General features: G+C 38.7%; 1 protein-coding gene across 1 annotated transcript in view; it reads left to right on the top strand.

Annotated features, from left to right (window-relative positions):
* tmem104 (transmembrane protein 104) overlaps positions 1 to 22184 on the top strand; it is an 82634-nt gene that overhangs the window by 19315 nt on the left and 41135 nt on the right. The gene's annotated exons all lie outside the window — the stretch shown is intronic.

Consider the following 22184-nt stretch of genomic DNA (forward strand, 5'->3'; position numbering starts at 1 on the left):
TTTCTATCCTGTGAGTCCCTTCCTCACTCCCCTCCCTGCTGCCCACAGGAAGTGTGTGTCCTTGAAGTCCTAAGTGAGCCAAACTCTGTGATTTCCACTTGAGCTTTAACTTTGCACAGCGACAGTGATAGATGTGCTGAACTCCTCCTGTATAAGTTCTCCACCTCCCTCCCTCCCTCCTTCCTTCCTTTCTCTCTCTATGCTTCCTATCCTTTTCCACATTTTAATAGAATAAGCGGAGCCCGAATAATTTGCCAATAAATGAACTTTTCCCCTTTATCTCCTAATGGGATAAGCCTCTTACTGTATGTAAGCAAATTGAAATAATGCTGACTTGTAATCTCCGCTCAATTTGTTTACACTTGCAGTTTTGCAGACTAATTTCCTAGTTTCATCATGGCCGCTCAGGGAAATAGATATGTAGCACTGATGATCATTTTGACCAGTGAACACTGACAAATGGGGATGCACTGATTTTGACCTTTAACAATAATCAGGGTATTGAACATACAAATAGCAAGAAATGCCCCTATTCCCTGCGCTCAGTGAAAGTGCAACTTCTCTGTTTGACATGAAACTTATTGTCAATAATTAAATTGAGGCTGTTTTTACAAATTCATTCTTAACTGCAAGTTGAGATATTCATACACCAACATCCTTTTTAGCCCTGTGCTGTATTTACATGTTGCATTCACTACTAACAGGACAACAAATTCAGCTTGCAGGGTTCCAACGGATACTTAAAGAGGCCCTATTATGCTGGCTTTTACCTTTCCTGTAGTGTGTTATAGGTTTTTGTGCATGTAAATGGTCTGCAAAGGCTAAAATCCCTGTTATTCCTCCAGAGGGAGTTTCTCTCCCAGACACGCCCCCCCCCCCCCCCCCCCCCCCCCGCCTGAAACGCCTTCATTGGACCCCTTTGTTTACTTCCGTAACATAGTGACATCACTATGTAACACTGGGGAATCTATTGGCATGCGCTCCAACCCATTGTACGTGATAGGCAAAGGGGCGGGGCGATCGACCAATCACAACAGAGCTGGCCAGCTAACCAATCAGACTGAGCTCTGGTTTGACAGAGGGTGAAAAGAGGTGCTGCAGTATGAGAAAAATAAAGAGCTTTTTGAACATTAAAGCATGGAGACATGTCACAGTAGAGACACAAGATACTACTATGAACCTGAAAATGAAAACAATATGTCCAATTTAATTAATTGAGTTTGTAGGCAGTTGTGCTGCCCCTAAAATACATATTCTTCTGATATCAAAGTAAGGATAGAAGATATCATGTGCTCTACAAAATGTAAAGCTCCTTGAGATTTGTTTTCAATAATGCAAAAGGTCTTGTTTTTTGACATTGCAAAATACAAACCTGAAAACTAGCATAATGTCTGTTCTTTAAAAAGTAATGCTATGCTTAGAATTGGTGTTTATGAATAGTCTTTTTCTAACAGCTGAATCTCGGAAACAGACGAATGTATAATATTTTTAATGTTTGTATTTGTCCTTGAACCATCAGTTCACAGATATTTTATTCTACTATTCCACATATTTTTATCCTGGAAATTTTCTTTCCTCTTTTGGTTGACCTTTCCCTAAATAAATCTTAAATCATTGAGCTGTAATGAAACATTGAGCAGGTTCTGTTAGCAGCATACTTTACAGTGTGTGTGTGTGTGCCTCCAGAGTTTGAGGATCTAGCCTAGAGATACTGCTCAGACTCTGAATGATGAGTCTGAATAATTGACTCTTTCTCATCAGCCGGGCTCTACCCTGTGGAAATAGCTATCACAACCGACCCCACCTAGCATCCAGCTCAGCTCCTTTGTATTATTACAGAAGGGTTTTCCCATTTCTGAAGGGTCATTCAGTGATGCCACGCTCAAAATTGTTAGCTGACAAGAAAAATAAATAGACCGTTTGAAGCAGCCTTCTTCTTTTAACCAAACCAACACTGATTTAATATTGAAATAAAAAAAGGTGTTTATTGCATTTTTTAGGAATGTTCAACCGTGAACTGCACACAGTTCAGGAAGCAGTCATGGGAAATAATTGTACACTTATTTTAGCCACTTGAGGTTAGAAAACACTAACAATCCAGAAATTGTGGTAATCAAATGTGTTAAAAAAGGGGGAATCTGAATTTGGCATATTCTTTAAACCTTATTTTTCTTAAACAAAGATACCGAAGCTTCAACAATCCAGGAAAATCCCTGACGAGCATATCTGTAGTTTTTCTAGAGTATACCTCGACACATCACAACATCAAAAGTTCGTAGTAATCTCAATTAAACCCAGTTTGAAAAAGAAAAAAAAGAATGCGCCTAACCAAGTATGGATATCTAAAAATCCTCCCTTTTAGGCAGCACGCTCTTTATAAAAATGTACTTTTCTCTATATTCATTATAGATTAAATTAACAATTCCTCCCAGTTTAAGTAATCTAGTTTTGCTTGTCATCAGTCTTTTATTCAACCACTGTAATCTACTTATCATGTACGGTAACATATATTGGTCTAGTATGGATTACTGGAGGCTGATTGGGGCCTGTAGTTGTGTTATGTGTAGAGGCTCTGTGATAATGATCCAGGGGAATAAGATGTTAGTGACATTACTGCAGCCATAATAATTCTAGAGAGTTGAGAAAATGAGGCGAGATTAAAGAGCAGCCTGATTATGGTGTTGCTGTGAAGAGCTTTAATCCCATGTGAGTGATTGGTGCTGAGAGAGAAACAGTAAAAGAGGTTGTTGTTTTGATTGAAGGAGGCTTTCCCTCGTGAGTCCTGCAGGAGAAATTGTTTTCCACACGTGTTGAAGATTTAATTTACTATTCTCTTACAACTGGACTTCATCTTGACCGAATAACCTTTGGATGTTTTTACGACCATCGGTCTGGTTTTAGAATTTCATACGATACAATACGATATACTTTATTTAATCGTTTATTTAGCAGGGAGAATGCACATTAATGAACACTTAAAACAATAAAATGTGTCAAGCGTAAATATGCCAGATTTAGCTTTGAGCTAATTTCCATCTGCAGTCCCTCACATAAAACATTTAAGAAAATGACATTTTACAAAGATAGCAAAAACAAATACATGACATGCAAAAAGAGCAAGAGCAGCATACACAAGTATTTATACAGTGCAAGAGAAGATACATAAAGTGCAAGAGAAGATACCCCTGTGTTAAAGTGCATTTAGCGGTGATTGCACGTCTGTTTGTTTCTCAACCATTCTTTGAGTTGACCTTTGAAGCTATTGAGAGAGGGACAATCCCGTATCTGAGTAGGGAGGCTGTTCCACAATGAGCTGCCTTTAATGGAGAGGACATTTTGTCCAAAAGTTGTCCGTCTGCGGTGGACAACACAGTCTCCTCTGGTTTCTGACCTAGTGCAGCGTCCAGTGTGTTTTCTGTGGATTAATTCCCCTAAGGGGGGGGGGGGGCAGTCCATGTAAACGTTTATAAATAAAGCACATTCTTTTAAAAGACTTAAAATGGTCAAAACTCAAGAAATTATGTTTTTCAAGGATGGTAGAGTGGTGGTATGCATTTCTGTCAAACACCTTGATAGCTCTTTTGTACAGCTGTTCTATAGGTTTCAGGTTTGTGGCACAAGCAAACGACCAGTTTGTAAAACAGTATTCAATGTGGGATAGAATCATACAGTGGAGGTATGACTTTGCAGCATTGACAGTTAAGAAGGGTCTGATTTGTTTAACATGTTGCAAGTTGAATTTAATGGTATTTGATACTTTCTTAAAAGTCAAGTTCGAGTCCAAGATACTTGAAGTGGGAGACTAGTTCTAATTCTGCTCCGTTTAAAAACACGTTGGATCCTTCGATTTTGACTGGTCGTTTACTGAACATCATGCATACTGTTCTTTTTACGTTTAACTGTAAGCAAATGTTGTTCAGCCAGTGTTGAACCTTGTCCAATGCATTTGAGAGACAAGATGAGATAATTTCAGTGTTTTTCCCGTGTATAAATATGATCATCGGCATACATTTGCACATTCAACTCAGGACATACATTAGGCAAGTCATTAATGTACAGTGAAAAAAGTAACGGTCCAAGAATGGAACCTTGTGGAACCCCAACAGGGTTCACAAGGTAGGGGGATTTGGCACTGTTGACCAAAACACACTGTTTTCTGTTCGATAAGTAAGACTTAAACCAATATATTGAAACTGCCGAAAAATTGAAATGAGTCAGCTTTGTAAGGAGCACTTGGTGGTCAACTATGTCAAAAGCCTTACTGAGATCAAGGAAGACAGCACCTACATATGGGCTCGTGTCCAACATACATCTAACCTTTTCCACAAAGACACAGTTAGCTGTCTCAGTGGAGTGGTGAGCACGAAAACCAAACTGCATTGGGTGGAGTGGACCGAAACCTTTGTCTAAATGTTTGGTGATTAGTTTTGACACCCATTTCTCAGCTATCTTAGAGACACAGGGGAGGATGCTGATAGGTCTATAATTGGACATCATTGCCTTATCCCCAGATTTAAAAATCGGTGTCACCGTGGCCACCTTCCAGTAGGGCTGTGTAATTAATCGTATTTTAATCTCGATTACGATTTTGGCTTGCAACGATTATGAAAACAACATAATCAAAAAACCGATTATTTTGCTGCATTCCCTTTCGCAATGATGCTCTCAATTTGTCTTGCATTATACATCCGGCCCTAAAAGCCCTCTCAGCCAGGTTGTGTTGTGACTTGCAGTCTGTTTATTAAATCCATATAAACACGTTACAAGGGAAGCTTTAGTTGCCGTGTCTTTATTCTCCGGTCTCTAGCGTTCAGTCAACTTTCACTAACCTCGTCAAGCCGGAGCCTCTTAGCTACTTCCGGTTTCCGGATAAGGGGTTACCAAAATAAGAGCACTGCGTGTAGCAGTATAATTACAGGTTGTGAGTGACATTAGTTATCATATTTATATATGTTTAGTAGGTTGTGGAAGTGCGCTCCAAAATATTTGTTTATCTTCTTTATTGGTATTTATTATTTTGATATTATTTATTTAAATGTAGATATAAATGTATAATTTTCTTTTTTTATTGGTTTTCCAGTTGAATTATACTTAACTACTTCTACACCGCACCCCCGATATCGGGGGGAAAAACGCGTCATCTGAGGAAACAGTGTCTGAGGGCATTTATTTATTTTTCAAAAAACAAAACACAATGCTAACGCTGAGCCTCTGAATTAGCAACGAGCGAAAAATGCTAACAGATTACTGCACCGAAACTCACTCATAAAACCTTATTATTTTTATTTATACTTATTATTATCCTTTCTGCACATCCAACACATCGATTCGCATCGTGAGATGCCACAGAATCGATGGGTACATACATTATCACTCTATAAGAACTCGCGACTTTATAAACAAAAACAGACATCAAAACATGTGGCGCTAGGTAGCTAAAAACGCTAACATGGCTTACCTGTGTCGTTGTCTGGTCAAAACTGGTCTTCAATGACATTAAAACGATAAAAACGCTGCTGAAGTTAATCCATAGGTTAATCCAATGTGTCTGTGTCCCTTTGAAATGATTTCTGATAATCCATAAGCAATAAACCTGCTTTTCCGTTTCCAGATGTCAGAGCGAGAGATAGGTTCACTCTGATGCAAACCTGCATGCGCAAAGCCCCCACCTTTTTTTTTTTTTACCATGTGTGTGTGGGGAGATTTACCTTCGATTCTATTGGCTCTAACGGTCAGAAAGAGATGTCAATCACCAAAATCGACCAATGGGTTCCAGAGAAACGGTAAAACCCCCATTTCGACCCAAATCACCTCAGAGGTGGAGTGTTTTTGGCTAAACCTCTCTAAAAAGGTAAAATGTCACTTGTTTTGCATCAATCTTGATACAGGGTACTTATTATATGTTGTACTTTGGATTCCTAAAGCTTTTAGTCTACCTTACCATCATCCAAGGGTAGTTTTCACTATAAGTAAAAAAGAATTTTTGGACGGACACTATAATTTACAGTTTTTTACTATGTAAAATCAGATTTTTTTTTTAAATAAAAAACATCTATATTGATTCTGACTTCTCTACATCCAACTCACAGGTTTATCATTGCTTTGAGAAAAACAATTATTAATTTAACCCTTTTAGAAGGGAAGATATGGTAATTTGTTCTGGGAATGTCATTTTCTAGCCTGAGACCTGAAAAACAGGCTCAGGGCTTAACAGGTTAAAGTTCAGGGTAGTCAACTGTTAAAAACATACTGTTCAAATTATTATTTTAATTTGTTTTAAAGTTCAATAAATTGATGTTTTCAAAGTCAATGAACAATCATATTTAATAATTGTGATATCAATATTGACCAGAAATAATCGTGATTATGATTTTTGCCATAATCGCACAGCCCTACCTTCCAGGATGATGGAACTTCCCTCGTGCTGATAGATTGATTCACTAGCATAGTAATTGGTTTTATTAGACCGTCGATATGTGTCTTTATAAAGTTGGTGTCGAAATCATATGCATCCCTAGCCTTAGAACCTCTTAACCCTAAGATTATATTTTTTACCTCAGCCTCTGTGATTTCCTCCAGGTCAAAAACGGGGTGTGTATCCACAGTCGGGCTAGGTGAGACCTCAGATGGCGGGAAGAGCTTTGTAATGTCCAAAGCACTATTTAACCCTCTGAGACCCACGGGGCCGTATACGATCCCAAATATCACGTTGTGTTCAAAGCGTCATAACTTCTCAGCTGTTTCAGCCAGATACATGCCGTGTTTTCCTCTTAAACTACAGAAACGGCAATAAACAACTCCATTAAGTTTTTCATTGAGAGGCGTTTACTTTTTTCGGTGAAACGAATGTGCGTGAAGTTTTAAAAGATGCGAATAGTCTCACCTTGATTCTGACGCATTGCATATCGTTTTCTGTTTTATAGCTCTATTCTCATCCACCATCTTTGTTTGTGACGTAAAGAGTGTAAGAGTCACGTTTCTGAATCGGACACTCTGAGTGGATGCAGCCACAGCCAATCGGAGTCTGATTCAGAGGGTTGCCTGTCAGTTCCGTTGTTATCTGTACTGAAACAAGAGCCGGTATAATTCCACGCACGAAAACAAAATAAAAGTTGGAATACGTTCTTTTAGTGTTTTGAAAGTATACTGAGGTATGGCAAGGAAGTTTACTACAGCTGAGGCTTTGGAGCTGATTTTTCAAGGGGACGATGTTGATGAAAATTCAGACGAATCTGCTCAGCATGCCATGTGTGATTCTGGACATGATATATATCATGTGTACTCTTCAAAATTGGCAGGACAAAAAATGACAATTCCTCGCAAAAAAACGCCCATGGACACTGCTCAAAAGAATGGGCATAACTAATGAACAGAATAAGTTAGAATCTTCTAATCAGTTCTGATACAATGATAATAAATGTGTGCAATTTTCTGTGTAGAATGTTTCTTTCAATGTTACAGTATGGTTAGCAGTTCTTTTTAATGAAATAAGTACAAAATTCAAGCTCCGTTTTTTATTTATTTATTATTTATGGGCAAATATCCCATATTATAGTGTATATAAGTCTCTAATGAGTGACATATATCATTAGCTGAAGTTGTGCTGATTTCTGGGATGTGTAAAACTTGATTATACTGCAACGAAATGACAATTTACAAGGCAAAACACAAAAATATACAAAAACGGAAATGTCCTATGTGGGTCTCAGAGGGTTAATAGGGGTGTAACGGTTCACAGAATTCACGGTTTGGTACGTCCCTCGGTTTGGGGTTCACGGTTCGGTACGGGTTCGGTACAACAAGAAAAAGCAAAGAAAAGTCCCAAATGCATAATTCCAGGTTTGTTGTTATTTATTTTTGAACAGTAGTGCAAGTTTCAGTATAAAAATAAGGAACTCTAACATTTTGAATAATTAACTGTATTACACAGTTAAAAACAAACTACAACAGTACCACACACACACTCAGATGGCCATATTATCTATATTGGCTGATGTCAAACAAAATGGTGTCATCAAGCTGTAAAACTAAAAAGAATGTCTTGAAAATATTACAAAATAAATAATAAGAAAGTGTTTCCAGGGCGCATTGCCGTTGAAACATATATGCCAATAGCTTCCGTTATTTATTTTGGTCTCTCGCCTTTCATGTCTATTGGCTTCTTAAAAACATCGGGGATAAGCTGTTGAACTGCTGCTGTCTTTCGCCGGGCTCCAGTGATTGGCAAATCTGGGTGATGCCTTCTGATATGATTTAGCATGTTTGGCGTGTGTTACTATTAGCATACCGCACCGCTGTCGATCAATGCCAACACACCGTCCTCATTCGATCCACCACTAGCACTCCATCGTTATTGTAGTCCACAGGGAACCCGAAATGTTCCCTCACAGCTGATTTAAAAGAAGCAGGTGGGTCTTCTAGCTCCTGTGTGTTTTCTGAAATCGCAATACTAACTTTTCTTCTTCTTGTATTTTGTTCATTTTGTTGTGTTTTCTTCTTGTTCTTCATTTGTTGTTTAAGGGCGGCTGGCAAACAGCTTTTAGGCGCAATACCGCCCCCTGGATTATATATAGTGTAATGGATACTGACCTGAGTCAGTGACAGACTTTTTTCCCACTCATAAAAAAAGGCTTATTCGTTGTGTGACTGCATGTGCCGAACCGTGACGGTTCGGGATGAATACGGATACCGTTACACCCCTACTATTTAAGAAATACTCATTGAGAGAGCTGGCCAACACTGCATGGTCTTTTATCAGGGCATCATTGATGTGGTATGTTTACCTAATAGTTTATTTAAGATTTTTTCAAACGTTTTTACCGTTACCTTTCGCACCTACAATTATATTGATGAAAAAGTTAGCTTTGGCCTGTCTTATTGTTTGTGTTACCTTGTTACGAGCATGAGTGAATTTCTGTCTGTCAGTGGATAGTCCGGATTTCAAGCTCTGCTTCAGTAGGTGGTCTCTAGATTTCATGAGATTCCTGCATTGTAGATTCAGCCAGGGAAGATGATGTTCCTTCCTATCTCTAAGGCACCCTCTCCTTGAGAAGGAAGACATTGTATCATTAATTTGAGATATAAACAGATCACTGTTTTCACCAATATCTTCAGAGGACAGAGTGTCCCCCCAATCAATCATTTTCACTGCATCCATAAAATGTTGTTGCAGATTTTTGGGGATGAAGCGAGAACCGAAGGCAGGGGTTTTAGGTGTGGCCATAAACCTTTTTTTTGTGAGTTTCTTTCTTTGTCCCCGTAGTGAATTCCTTCCACAAAAGATACAAATCATACATACTACATAGTAAAAGATAAAATACATATTGACACATGAATTATGGATACACATTTGCACATACACATGTACATGTACATAGATACACCTACTGACAATGGCGAGTTATTGCAAAACCTTCATGACCAACATTTACATCCATATAAAGCACTTTTTCAGCCGGGGGTGACTCGGTATTGACCTTACTCGCTTTACGCCTCCCTTCTGTATAAATTTAAGTTTTTTAGATTTGTCAGTGTGAATCTCCTCCACAGTTTTTGGCAGGTTCCCCCCAGCCGGTCTCTCCGCAGTGATTAGGGTTCTTTGTTCGCAGTGGTCAACAGATTGCATGTTATTTTTAGGTCTAAACATCTGTCCCTGTACAGATGACTAGACCTTAACCAAAAGCATTCTGGTTGACACTAAGGAAATGAGGAGGAGGAGAAACTACTGGATTTGTTCACTTTTTGGCCTTAACATAATTTGTAATCCTCATTTAGTGTTTTTCTTCAACCTGTTGCTGCCCGTTTCTTGAACTGTGTGTTGTCTTCTACAAATTGCCTGACCCGTGTAACACCCTGAGGGCCCGTCTGGATTTAGCGTGTTTTCAGGCCTCGCATTTTCTTGATTTAACTCAACACCCCAGGGCCCTTTCCTTCATGATGTGTCAGTCACATCAACTGAGTGTCAGTCCTGACATTGACACTCAGTCTACCAGGGTTATATGTGTGGGTTTCACAAAGTTAAATGAGCTGAATAATGCATGAGTGTATTGACCACCGGAGTACCGCAGCGCGATATTGCAATGAAAACTCATTATAATAGGCGTTGTCATTTTCATAAAGACCTCAGTGCAGAATTCACAAAGAGACAGGCTAATTTCTCTGTGATAATGAGGTCCGAAGTGGCGGGGGTGATATTTCACGAGGTCAGATCTTTGACTTATCGACTTTACGCATCAGGACCATGAGCAAGCGGACATGACACAACGGCCATTTTCCTCATCTGAGTTTCTGAAAGCTCTTAAGAACATCAATCGACCGTGATCTGTTGCGCGGCTGATTGATTCTCATGTTTGCTGGCCGAGTGGACGGATGGAGGGCTTTTCCTCCAATATCTACAATATTTGTCAGCTCTCGGGGTGTGAAAGGAAGATGATGGAGGCCGTTGCATAACTGTGCACTCTGTGTTGATCCTGGCCCTTAACACGGCTCTGATTGAAAAGATTAAGCGCCGTGCAACAGTGGGGACTTTCTGGGTTTTAGTTCGGCTCCAGCAGAGATTCCCGAGACCTCAATTACATTTCGCTGTCCTTGATTGTCCCCTGCTAAGTTTTCTTTTTGAATTTCACTGCAGGGGCTTTGTCACACTGGCTTCCCCGCTGGACAGCCCGTAGGTTTTTTAAATGGCTGATTTATTGTTCTCCCAGCATGGGGGAAAGTGATAGAAAATCGATGCGGTATATGAGGTCAGTTTATGCTTACACTGCATTGTTCACGGCTTATCTTCATGCAGATGTTTCAATTATATTGTGTTTCTATTAAGCCTTACAATACAATCTGTCATGTATTGAAATAAAGTTCATTTGAAGTGCAGGCGAAGTTGTGTCTGCGTCCCCTAAGAGTTAAATCACCCACCCTGCCACTTTTTCTCAATACAGAGCTGATTGATTAATTAACTGACTAATAAAGATTTATTCCAAGAGGAATTTCAGCGACCTTGATGGCCGTTCCCTGTGAAGGCCTCCTGCCATCTTTCTACTGCAGCTTTTTTAACTTTTACACATAGTTAAAAGTCAGGAACGACTACAAGTTTGCTTTTTTTGAAGAATTGTTAACAATCCATCAAAATTGATGCACTTTAAATTATAGAAGATCTCTCTTCACTTTAAGTGTTGCTTCAACAACTTTTCAAAGGAAAGGAACAAAGGCTGAACCAGCGCCAACTTTGTATGAGTAAAAGTTTGTTGTTCAATATTGCTTGTACGTAATTAAATATTTTGGGATCTATAAAATAGTACTAAGATAAGTGCTTTCTGTTGGACAATTGTTGCAACCAATACTTTGACCGGGAGGATTCTGCTACTCAAACCACCCACCTGCTATAAAATAATCTGTCTGTTCAACCATGCAGCATCGATCACTCTGATTGGCTGTTAGACGCTACAGGTAACGGTAATAATTGTAGTGTTTTTTTTATTTTTATATTTTTTATTTGACAGGGACAGTGGCAGTAATAGACATTTCTGTAAAGAGTTAGAGTTGGAGGCCATTTTCAACTGTAGCGCCTGGACAGATGGTGTAAAGATACCCTAAAAACAAATCAGTAAAAACATGCAACATAGAGACGTACAATAACGGTAATGCTGATAAAACATTTAATCAAAACATATGTATTAAAGAGCAAGAAGACAGCCATAGGTTAACCTGTTACACACAGCCCCCCCGTTACCGGGCGGATAAACGCGTCATTTGCAGGAAACAACGTCTAAGGAATCTTAATATTTAATAAAACTATGAATGTTTTATATCCATGTAACGGGAAGAAACTCAGCTAACTGATCTTTTTAATTTTTTTTCTCCAAAATAAACCCACAATGCTAGCACTCAGCCTCTGAATTAGCCACGAGCGAAAAAATGTAACCTAAAACGGCACTTAAACTCACTCTAACTCCCTTATTACTTATCCTAGATGCACAGCCAACCACTCGTTTTTGGTGTCCTGGAGACACTGAATCTAGTGGTGCCCACCTCAACACTCAGTGATAAACATTTGCGACGCTATAAACGAAAGCGTACATCATAACATGTGGAGCTAAGTAGCTAGAAACGCTAACATGGCTTACCTTGGTCAAAACTGGTCTTCAATGGCATTAAAACGATAAAAAAACAATGCTGCAGTTAATCCAATGTATCTGTGCCCTCTTTGAAATTATTTCTGATAATCCATAAGCAATAAAACTGCTTTTTTGTTTCCAAATGCCAGAGCTAGAATGTAGCTCCACTCTGCTGCACATTTACATGCGCGCAGCCCCCACCTTTTCTCTTCACAATGAGTGTGTGTGTGAGCCTCCCCCTTCGATTCTATTGGCTCTAACGGTCAGAAAGAGGTGTCAACCATCAAAATCGAGCAAGGGGGGCCAGAGATATAGAAAAAAAACCATTTTCACCCAAATCACCTCAGAGGTGGGGTGGTTTTGGCTAAACCTCTCTAAAAAGGTAAAATGTCACTTGTTTTCCATCAATCTTGATACAGGGTACTTATTATATGTTGTACTTTGGATTCCTAAAGCTTTTAGTCTACTAACCCATCATCCAAGAGTAGTTTTCACCATCTGTAAAAAATAATTTTTGGACGGACACTATAATTTACAGTTTTTCACTATGTAAAATCTGAATTTTCTTTAAAATAAAAAACATTTATATTGATTCTGACACTTCTACATCCAACTCACAGATGTAACCTTGCTTTGATAAAAGAAATTATTCATATAACCCTTTTAGAAGTTAAGTTGTAGTCATTTGTTTTGGGCATGTCATTTTCGAGCCTGAAACTTGAAAAACAGGCTTGGTGCTTAACAGGTTAAAGATTATGTATTTGCATGTTTTTACCTTTAAAGTAGTATAGCTGAAGATCAGTAAAGGGGTAAGCGTGACCTTCTGCATAGGGCCGTGCCTCTGATTTGTACCCTGGGTAGACAAGGACTTAATATATGGGTAGCCAGCTTAAGCAGGTAAGATCCCTTTGAAAAAATGTAAATCAGAGGGATTAAAACAAGATTGCAGAGTTTTTCCTTTGCTGCATATTCTTTTCAGAACTTAGAGAGGCCATATTATGCTCATTTTCAGTTTCATATTTGTTTTTTGTTCCTCTACTTCATTCATACTTCATTTTTCTCATACTGCATGTGATCGAGCACCCCTTTTCACACTATGTCTGAAAGCAGAGCCCAGTCTGCTCTGACTGGATGGCTGGAAGACTCTGCTGTGAATGGTCAACTGCTTGGAGATGTCCCGCCCCTTAGCCTGTCACGTACAATGTGTTGGAGCGCCAGCCTATGGAAGCAGGATTGTTACATATTGATGTCACCATGTTCCGGAAGTAAACAAAGGAGTCCAATGGAGGCGTTTCAGGCAGTATGTGGGAGAGAAACTCCCTCTGGAGAAACTTTGGGATTTTAGCCTTTGTAAACAAAACATGCACAAGAACCTATATAACACACTACAGGAAAGAGGAAACCCCAGAAAGCATAAAAGGGCCCCTTTCATTACCAGTGCCATAATGATTGTACTGATCGGATTTCAGCAAGATCATTTAAATTGCAATTCTACCCATGGATAAAGCCCTCAATGTGTACAGTAGGGAGGTGTATACTCTAGTCGAGCGACAGCGACTTCCCCCCCCCCGGCAGGAGCCGTAGGGAGACAACAGTACAGATGGTTTAATAGAGATTATCGCAGCAGGGAGAAGTGTTGGAGCTGAGATCCACACGGGGAGGGAGTCCACTCCACCCAGCAGCAGGAAGCTGTATGAGAGCAGCGGGTCGGGACGGGGTGGAGAGCCCCATGCAGGAGCTGGGACGGCTGGTGGTGACTTGTGATGAGGGAGCCGTTTTTCAAGGAGACATAGGGGTCACTGTGGACCTTTTTTTTTTTAAGATATAGCTTGTCGTTTAAACCATTTAGTTGCAGCCTGATAAACTGAATAATGGGAGTTATTTATACTAGATAACGTATGTTAATACATCATGTTTTTATTAAATCATAGTAGCCTTTTTTACACAGTAAAGTCTTATCAGATGTTGCTCAGCGTGTTCAAGGGCATTGTGTCTGTGTGAAAAATTACATATACATTCAGCAAACAAAGCCCTCTAGATTGCTTTTTTTCCCCTCCTATACAGTACCTACAACAATATATCTCCATTGTTTACAAACCGCAGCTTATTGGTTAACATTGTAGCCATGAAATAAAAAAAACATGGTCATCTGAACCACAGTTACAAATGATGTTTTTTTGTATTTTAAAGTATATATTTACAATTTATAATGTCTGTCTAAAGACACAATTCGGCTCATGTTAACTGTGTTTCTTACTTAAGGATGCCATCCATTACTAGGGTTGGGAACCGAAACTCGGTTCCAGATGAGAACCGATAAGAAAATGCCGGGTACCCATACAAAATACACAATTTCGGTTCTGCTTAACGGTTCCTAAACGCGGTAGACCCTGTATTCCACCGGGTCCGTCTGCGCCGCTGTGACCCAGTGGAATACAGGGTAAGGGTGGACTGGCCATCTGTGTGTTCTGGAGAATCACAGAACGGCCGGTCGTCAGCGGGCCGTTGACGGCCGGCTTGGTACGCTGACGGCCGGCACTGCCCTTCATTTTTTTAAACGGCATCATGTAAGTTGCGCTGACAAGCGACAGAGGTCCACAGTTTCCCCGCAGCGAGGCTCCCCCCGCCCTCCCGTAGACAGTTCACGAGCTCAGTCACTTCATAACACCAAAGATGGTTTGCGGTAAACGCTCTAAAGTGAGGCTCCACTACACTAAAAAAGAAAAAGACAAGGCACAGTGCAATGCCTGTTAATAGCTTGCCACAGGCATAGCTCAGTTAAAATAAAGCACAGCTATTGTGCAATACATTTGTATTGCATGTATATTTTTTATTTGTAAAAATGTCAGTTAAAGCTTAAAAGAATAAAGATATTTTTGTTATCTAAACGTTTGACCTCTTTCTTTTACAATTTTGGAATCGAAACGGGGAATCGATAAGAACCGGAATCGGAATCGATACATTTCAAACGATACCCATCCCTATCCATTACTGATTTAAGATACACATACAAGTTCTGCTGATGTTTATTACTAAGTAATTTACTCAAGTGTTGTACTTTTTGACACATTTGTTCTTTACTTGAGTATTTCCATTTAATGCTTCTTTACATTTTCACTACATTTCAGAGGCAAATATCATCCTTTTAACTATTTACTTGCTACTAGTTACTTTGTACATATAAAAACACCTGATATGCTGATATGGTATGATTTCAAGTATCTAAATTTGGTACACATTGACAAATTACATCGGTAAATGCTCTTACCATGCTCTAAAAACAGATAACTAATTTCCCTAATATCATGATATTGTGAAAAGAGCCATCCTGCATGATGAATACTTAAAGTACACTTAGCTGATAATATTTCTGTACTTTATATTATTCTGAAATGGGCCATTGTGCAGACTGAATTCTTTGATGTATACACAATAATTAAGTACATTTATCTATGTATTAATCTCTTATATTTTTGTTTTGCAAAGTTTGGAATGCTATGTAAAAGTCAAGCCTGACAAAAAATAATCCTCTCACTTTCACACAGCTTATTGATTTTCACACATCGGATTGTTACTCGATATGTATAGCACAGATATGGTTATCTGTATCGGGACTGTAAAAGTCTAATTGCTGCATCCCGTAGTTTTTCTTGCTGTAACGATTCCTCCTGGTTATAGCTGCTAAGAGATCCCTCCCTAATGCACTTTCAATGTAAGTGATTTGTGCTGCTCTGTTCTATTTATTTTTCCGTGCGACACAGTCGTTTGTGAGCATCTCTCCTTGGGGGCTAGAACAAAGTAAATGTGCCTCATTTGTCCCCTTTACTGCTTTAACAACGTCCTTCCATTTTGATTTATTTTTTTATTTTCTTTGGCATGAGGGAGAGTACAGAGGGGAAGACAAATCTACCTTTCAGATCCAAGGAGTGTCGCGCTGTTATCTTGTACAAGGACATTTCACAGTGATGTAATGCTCTCACTCACTCAATTTTTGTTGTTGTTGGGAGAAATGTCCAGCATTTAGAATGCAAACGGGTTAACGAAGGCTGTTCACATTGAAACAAATTACATTTGGGCTTAATAAGAAACTGTATGTGTGTTTGTGGGTTATTATGGTGTAGTTACAACAGTGGTACACCTCAGGAGTGTTTCTGAATTGAACTGAAATAGATCATTAAAAAGGCCATATTATTATTTTTGAAGTTTTCTCTTTCGTGTAGTGTGTTGTATAGGTTTTTGTGCATTTAAATGTAATTTAAAATCCCATAGTTCCCTCCGGAGGGACTCTCCCCCCCCTTACTGAAACACCTCCATTGGACTCCTTTGTTTATTTCCGTGACATCACTAAGTAACACTTGCGCTTCTATTTGCTAGCTAACATTGTACGTGAAATGTCCGACACATCTCTAAGCGATTGACTTCGGCCTCCTTTTACAACACTGAGGATCATAGGTGTAGTGAAATAACCATTGTGCCATTAAACCATACAAATGATCATTTCTCATGTTTTCCCTAGATATATCCCAAGCCTGTCATAAATCTTCACTGTGTGTTGTTGCTCATTATTTTTAGGCAGGTGTGTAATGGTTTGTTTTTTGAGGGGCAGAACTGAACATTCGGAGATTGAATTAGTCTTGGAAAACAGCAGATTGTTCAAAGTCATAAAGTCTACCTTCAGTGACAAGTAAACATGATTTTCTTTCAAAAATAAATATACAGGTTTTAAATACAGCGGCAACAGTTTTTTGTTGGGTTAGAGTTTGAAAGTATAGCCACATTAGAATAATATTAATAATGATTTTATATGAGCTGTCTATTTATGGCTTATTATACGTTTATTTCTGAGCGTGAATTCTTTACACCACATCTTTATTTATGTTTTAAATTATACCGACGGTCCTGCTCTCTGTCTGAGGAACAGGATGATACATTCTCTGCCCTCGCTTTATCCCTCCTCCGCCTCTCCTTTTGTCTGAGTTGTCTTCCTTCCCCTCATTAGAGTCCTATCTTTAATCGTGTTGAGGAATGGCAGTCTCCAGGGCCACGTACCTAATTAACAGTACAGGCTACAGCATTGGATGTGTTTCAAATGAGATGAAAGGTGTTTTAAAAGTTTGTCTGGAGATGTTCTTAAAACAGCATCCTCTTTAAATGAGAGTTTATTCTCGTCCATTATCGCCATTTATTGTCGTCCCTTTTTAACGATTATTTTCATTTCATATACATTGTGGCTGTGTCTATAGTGCAGCCATAAATATTGCCCGACTTTTGCAGTAATTTAAAGTTATCACAGTGTATTTAGTACTGTTGGTGTTGAAACCACTTTTCCTGTATGCCATGCTCTATCCTGTTGCTTGGGTTTCACTTGCAAAATGGGAATAACAACCAATGTACTGGTGCAATGATGACATTTTTTTTAGGGCTACCCCAAAGTTTGCATCGCAAGGGTTCCCTCGACAGACAAAATGGTAACGCTACATACACGCGGTTCCGTTGCGTTGACGCTTGCCGGTGGGCGTGTCTGGCGCTTGGGGTTTACGCAACCTACAACCAATCACATTAATCTCCCGCACCGGACACACAAAGCAAAAAAGCCCGCTTTCCATGCCTGGTTCCTCCGGTTTGTATCCCGGTATTTGTAGAGGGACTGGTTGTATAAGACCGGGTGATTAACTAGTGCAATTATAACTTTCTCCTCAATTTTTGGGAAAATGACGAAATGACCCGCACTATTTCTCTCCCAGCATATTTACATACACGCGGTTTGATTGGCTACCACTTGTACTGGCATATTTGCATAAGCGGGATTTGATTGGCTGGCGCTTCCGTTGAAGCTTGAAAAGTTGAACGGAACCACAATTCAGTTCGGCAAAAGCATGTCACCCCATTCAAAGTTAATGGGAAGCGTCTCCGTTGAAGCTTCCAACAGAACCGTGTGTACGGGGCGTAATTAGTGTGAATGCTGTGCCACAGCATTCCACTATAGTTCTTCGAATCTTTAATCATCTTCTTATTTCAACCAATACTTTGGCTCTCAATAACTTCAGCATACTTTCAGCTACAGAAACCATTCAAATATCAAACTATTCAGCCTTTTCAGCACATGATGGGAAACTTTCAACTTTTTCAAAATATTTTATACTTTTTGAAATATTCAGCTTTTTAAACTCTTTTTTAAAAATGGAACTCAATGGGAGGACCCTTCAAATCCTCTTAACTACACTGTGCACAAAATGCTTCTCCTTCCACATACTTTCAGCTAGAGACTTCATTTCAACTTTAACATGATCACAAGACATTCAGCTATTCAAATTTTGTTTTTGATATCTTTTACACTTCTTGAGATATTTAACTTAGTTTGGAGCTTGGTAAAGAGGCCTTCTTCAGATTTTAACATTAGTGTGTATTGGGCAGCTCATTAAGTCTAGAGTGCTTTGATCTCAAAACAGAGTGCAGGAGAGCTTGAAATTCGCCCCAAACCTTTTAACTATTAGATTATTCAGCTATTTCAGGACATTGAGGCTATACATGTTGTTTATACCTTTTTTAAACCTTTTCTTTTAAATATTAAGCTTCTTCACTATTTTTCCTACTCTTCCAGTTTAACATTTCACTTTCAAGTTTTCAACAAAGTCATTGCAATGCATTTGAGCTGTAACAATTTTGATTCAAATAATTTCACTTTTCTGCATTTCTCTGCTAAGTTCATCAACACACATACTTGGTTTTTGTAGCTAAAAGCAGCTACAGAGACCATTAAGCTAATAACATATTCAGCTTTTTCTGCATTTTCAGCTAAATTCAGCCACAAATGTTCACAGTTTACAGCATTCGCACGCATTTTCTGCAGGAAATGCATTTTCTAGTTCCCCATTGGATTTTGATATATTGCAGAAAATACACTTTGTGGCACCTTTATGATACTTAGACATTTTGTTCAGCAGGGCAATCGTCACATTTTAACACCACTCTTTTGAAGCGTAAATTAAATGACCAGAAGAACAAAGCTAACAGGCTAGAACCAAACTACATCACGGTCGTATAGCGGCACCTCCCCACCGCTATGCAAAAGGCGGCTATTGTTTGCGGTAATGACGTTTAGTTTATTTAGTCACTTGTTAGTGACCAGCTTTTTTATGCCACACAGAAGCGCCAGGCATTCACCAGTTGGCTAATTATTAATTAATTTCATGTTGTAGACCAAAATGTTAAAATCCCTTATGTTGTATTAACCACAGACATCATTTCAGGCTTCTAACCACGTTAAATAAACTGACTTTGAGGTGAGGTTACCAGAAGTGCTAAAATGCTAAGACAATTGCGAGCTTTGCACGCTATAAGCATGGTTACCAAATATCCATCTTTGAAAAGGTTCTGTAACGACATCATACAGCGCTTGACAGCTGTATTATGAGTGAATAACTAATCCTGTATAAATGAGACACTGCTTGCTTCCTGCTGGCTTCTTTGAGGAACTCTCTGTGAATGTGTGGCTAACTCACTTACTGACATCTACTCACTTATATTAACTCACTTACACCCGAGGCCAGAACACACTGACAGCGACATGTGTCCAAACACAAGCCCCAATTATTATCTATGTCAGCCCACACACCAGTGGCAGCTAGGCAAGTATCAGCAGGAGTTTTTCTTACAGCAGAAGACCTGTTTTCCATTGTGGATTTGGGTCCAAACAGTAGCATTTATTAATGTATTACTAATACTGAATAGTAATATTCAGTGTCTTGGCAAGGTAAAAGTAACATTTAAAATACATTTCTTCAGAAGATAGTCATGTGACATAATCCAGAAAAAATCTTCCTGAAGACTGGTAAAGTGCTTTATATGCTGAGAAGCTACATCGTTTTCATTATTTTCTACCATTCCCCTGAGGCTGGGTATTGTTTGAAATTCTCAAATAGGTAATGCCAATACAATACCTGAATTTCACCTCTAATTCCAAGACTATTTTTCATTTTACAAAAGAGAGCAACGTTCTCAAAGGTTAAATATGTTTTGATCAAATGCAGATATATAAGAGTTTGGCCTGAATAAAATAGTCAAATTGGAATGTGTTCAGTAGCAAATAATTATTTGGATTTAGTACCCAATTTTACATTGACATTATCAGTTAAATGTAGTTTTTTCCTGAGTGCACAAGGTGAACATTGTTAACCAATGTAATGTAACAATCCAAAGTCCTTTTGATGACTCCTCAAAATCTTAGTCAAATCAAAAAGAGAAAAATGAAAGACCTCAGGAATGTATAAATTGACTAATGTGGACATTTCAGAAACAGAATCGAGTAATTAACCAAGCTCAGTAATACATTTTAAATGTATTCATATACCACAGGTTGGATGTAGCTCAAAAATAACTTTACAGCAAAAATCTTAACTGTGATAACATAATTTACCCCAAAAAGTCAGGTTTTGATTATATTTTGCCTTTTCAAAACCGCATATCTGTCATAATAGGATTTTTGACTGATACATTTACAAACGTTATTTGACCAATTATCGAAATAAGAACAATTCAATATTATCTGACAAATAAAGTTGGACCAAGACTTGAACAAACTGGCTGAACTGAATCCTCATGACGGTTCATCCCCAGACTGGTTCACTGAAGTCTGCTTCAGTTGTGTTTTAGACGTATACTGAGACACACACATTATTTATTCATCTATATACGTATGTGTGTTGGTGTGGGGTTTATTTTGTGTGTGTGTGTCTTTTGTGTTAGTTGGATTTATGTAGCTTGGTGACCCAAAGACCCAGGGAGGGTGGGAGCAGTGGCCTGCACTGACAGAGACAGCCACATAAGAGATGGATGGAGAGGCTTCTGTTGGCAGCAGATAAGCCCTCAGTTATGCAGTCTCATCTCATAAAACTGTAAAATATGCAGGCACATTCAGAGAAATTAATACACATTGACCTTGAATCTGTCATTCGTAAATTATATTTATAAGTGAGCTTTTTTTTATCTACAGTTTTGGTCTACTTTCTGAATCAGCAAAAAGTGTAGTCCAGACTGCCAGTCAAACACTTGACAGCACTTTGAAATGACACCTAGACAGAAGCTGATGTGTAAAACCTCTGCACACACGCAAGTGAAACACATCAAATGCAGCCAATTTAAAGAAAAAGGGCATATGTCTTCAAAGACGCTTCTTTAAAAATCTGTCTGACCTCCATTCTTGCTGTTTGACTTTGACTTTCCTACACGGTTGCTGATCAGAAACATACATTTGGCCAATTGGCTTATAGCAAGTATCTCTCCAAAACATTTACGACTGCAACAAGAAGCCAGGCCGGTAAAGAGCCCAGGCATCTGCAAAAAACGTACGTGAACATTTAAATAATGTATGATGTCCTTTATTGTTTTATGTTTCATGTGGAACCTATATGCTGCAGGTCTCCCTTGAAAAAGATATCTATGATCTCAATGGGACCAATCTGGTTAAATAAAGGTTTGAAATTAAATGAAATAAGTATCCACCCCAAATTTGAACAGGTTCTACATTGGCCCATGCTGCACCCTTATACCAATTTTCAAGAAAACTCCCTTTTTGAGCAAATTGATGACAAATTGATACCATTTCCCTCATCTGGCTCTTTATTTTTTATTCTTGTTCTGATCTAAGGAAAAGTAGTAGTAGAAACATTTTGGAATCCAAGATGAAATAGAAACACATTTGAGAAGCTGCAACCAAATAACATCTTACATTTTTGCTTGAAAACAACACCCAGTTGCACTCATGTGGAACTTGTCATTATTAATAAAAGAGCTAATTTTCATTTTACTGGTAATTATCTTGCAATACTTATATTTAGCTTGTTGAGAAAGCAGGATATAAGCATATATTTAATTGATTAGAGCAGGGGTAGGGAACCTTTTTCCTCTCAAGGGCCATTTCAATTTTTACAACATCCTCCGAGGGCCGTACAAATTATTGAACTCAACCTCTGCTTAGAAAAACTAAAATCACAGCCCATTCATTTCGCCTTTCTTTCATGCTGTGCAAAGAAAAAGCAACCTCTTAATCCAGATATCTTACCATGACCATTTCTT

This window comes from Trematomus bernacchii, unplaced genomic scaffold (assembly GCF_902827165.1).
Source record: "Trematomus bernacchii unplaced genomic scaffold, fTreBer1.1, whole genome shotgun sequence".
NCBI lineage: Eukaryota > Metazoa > Chordata > Actinopteri > Perciformes > Nototheniidae > Trematomus > Trematomus bernacchii.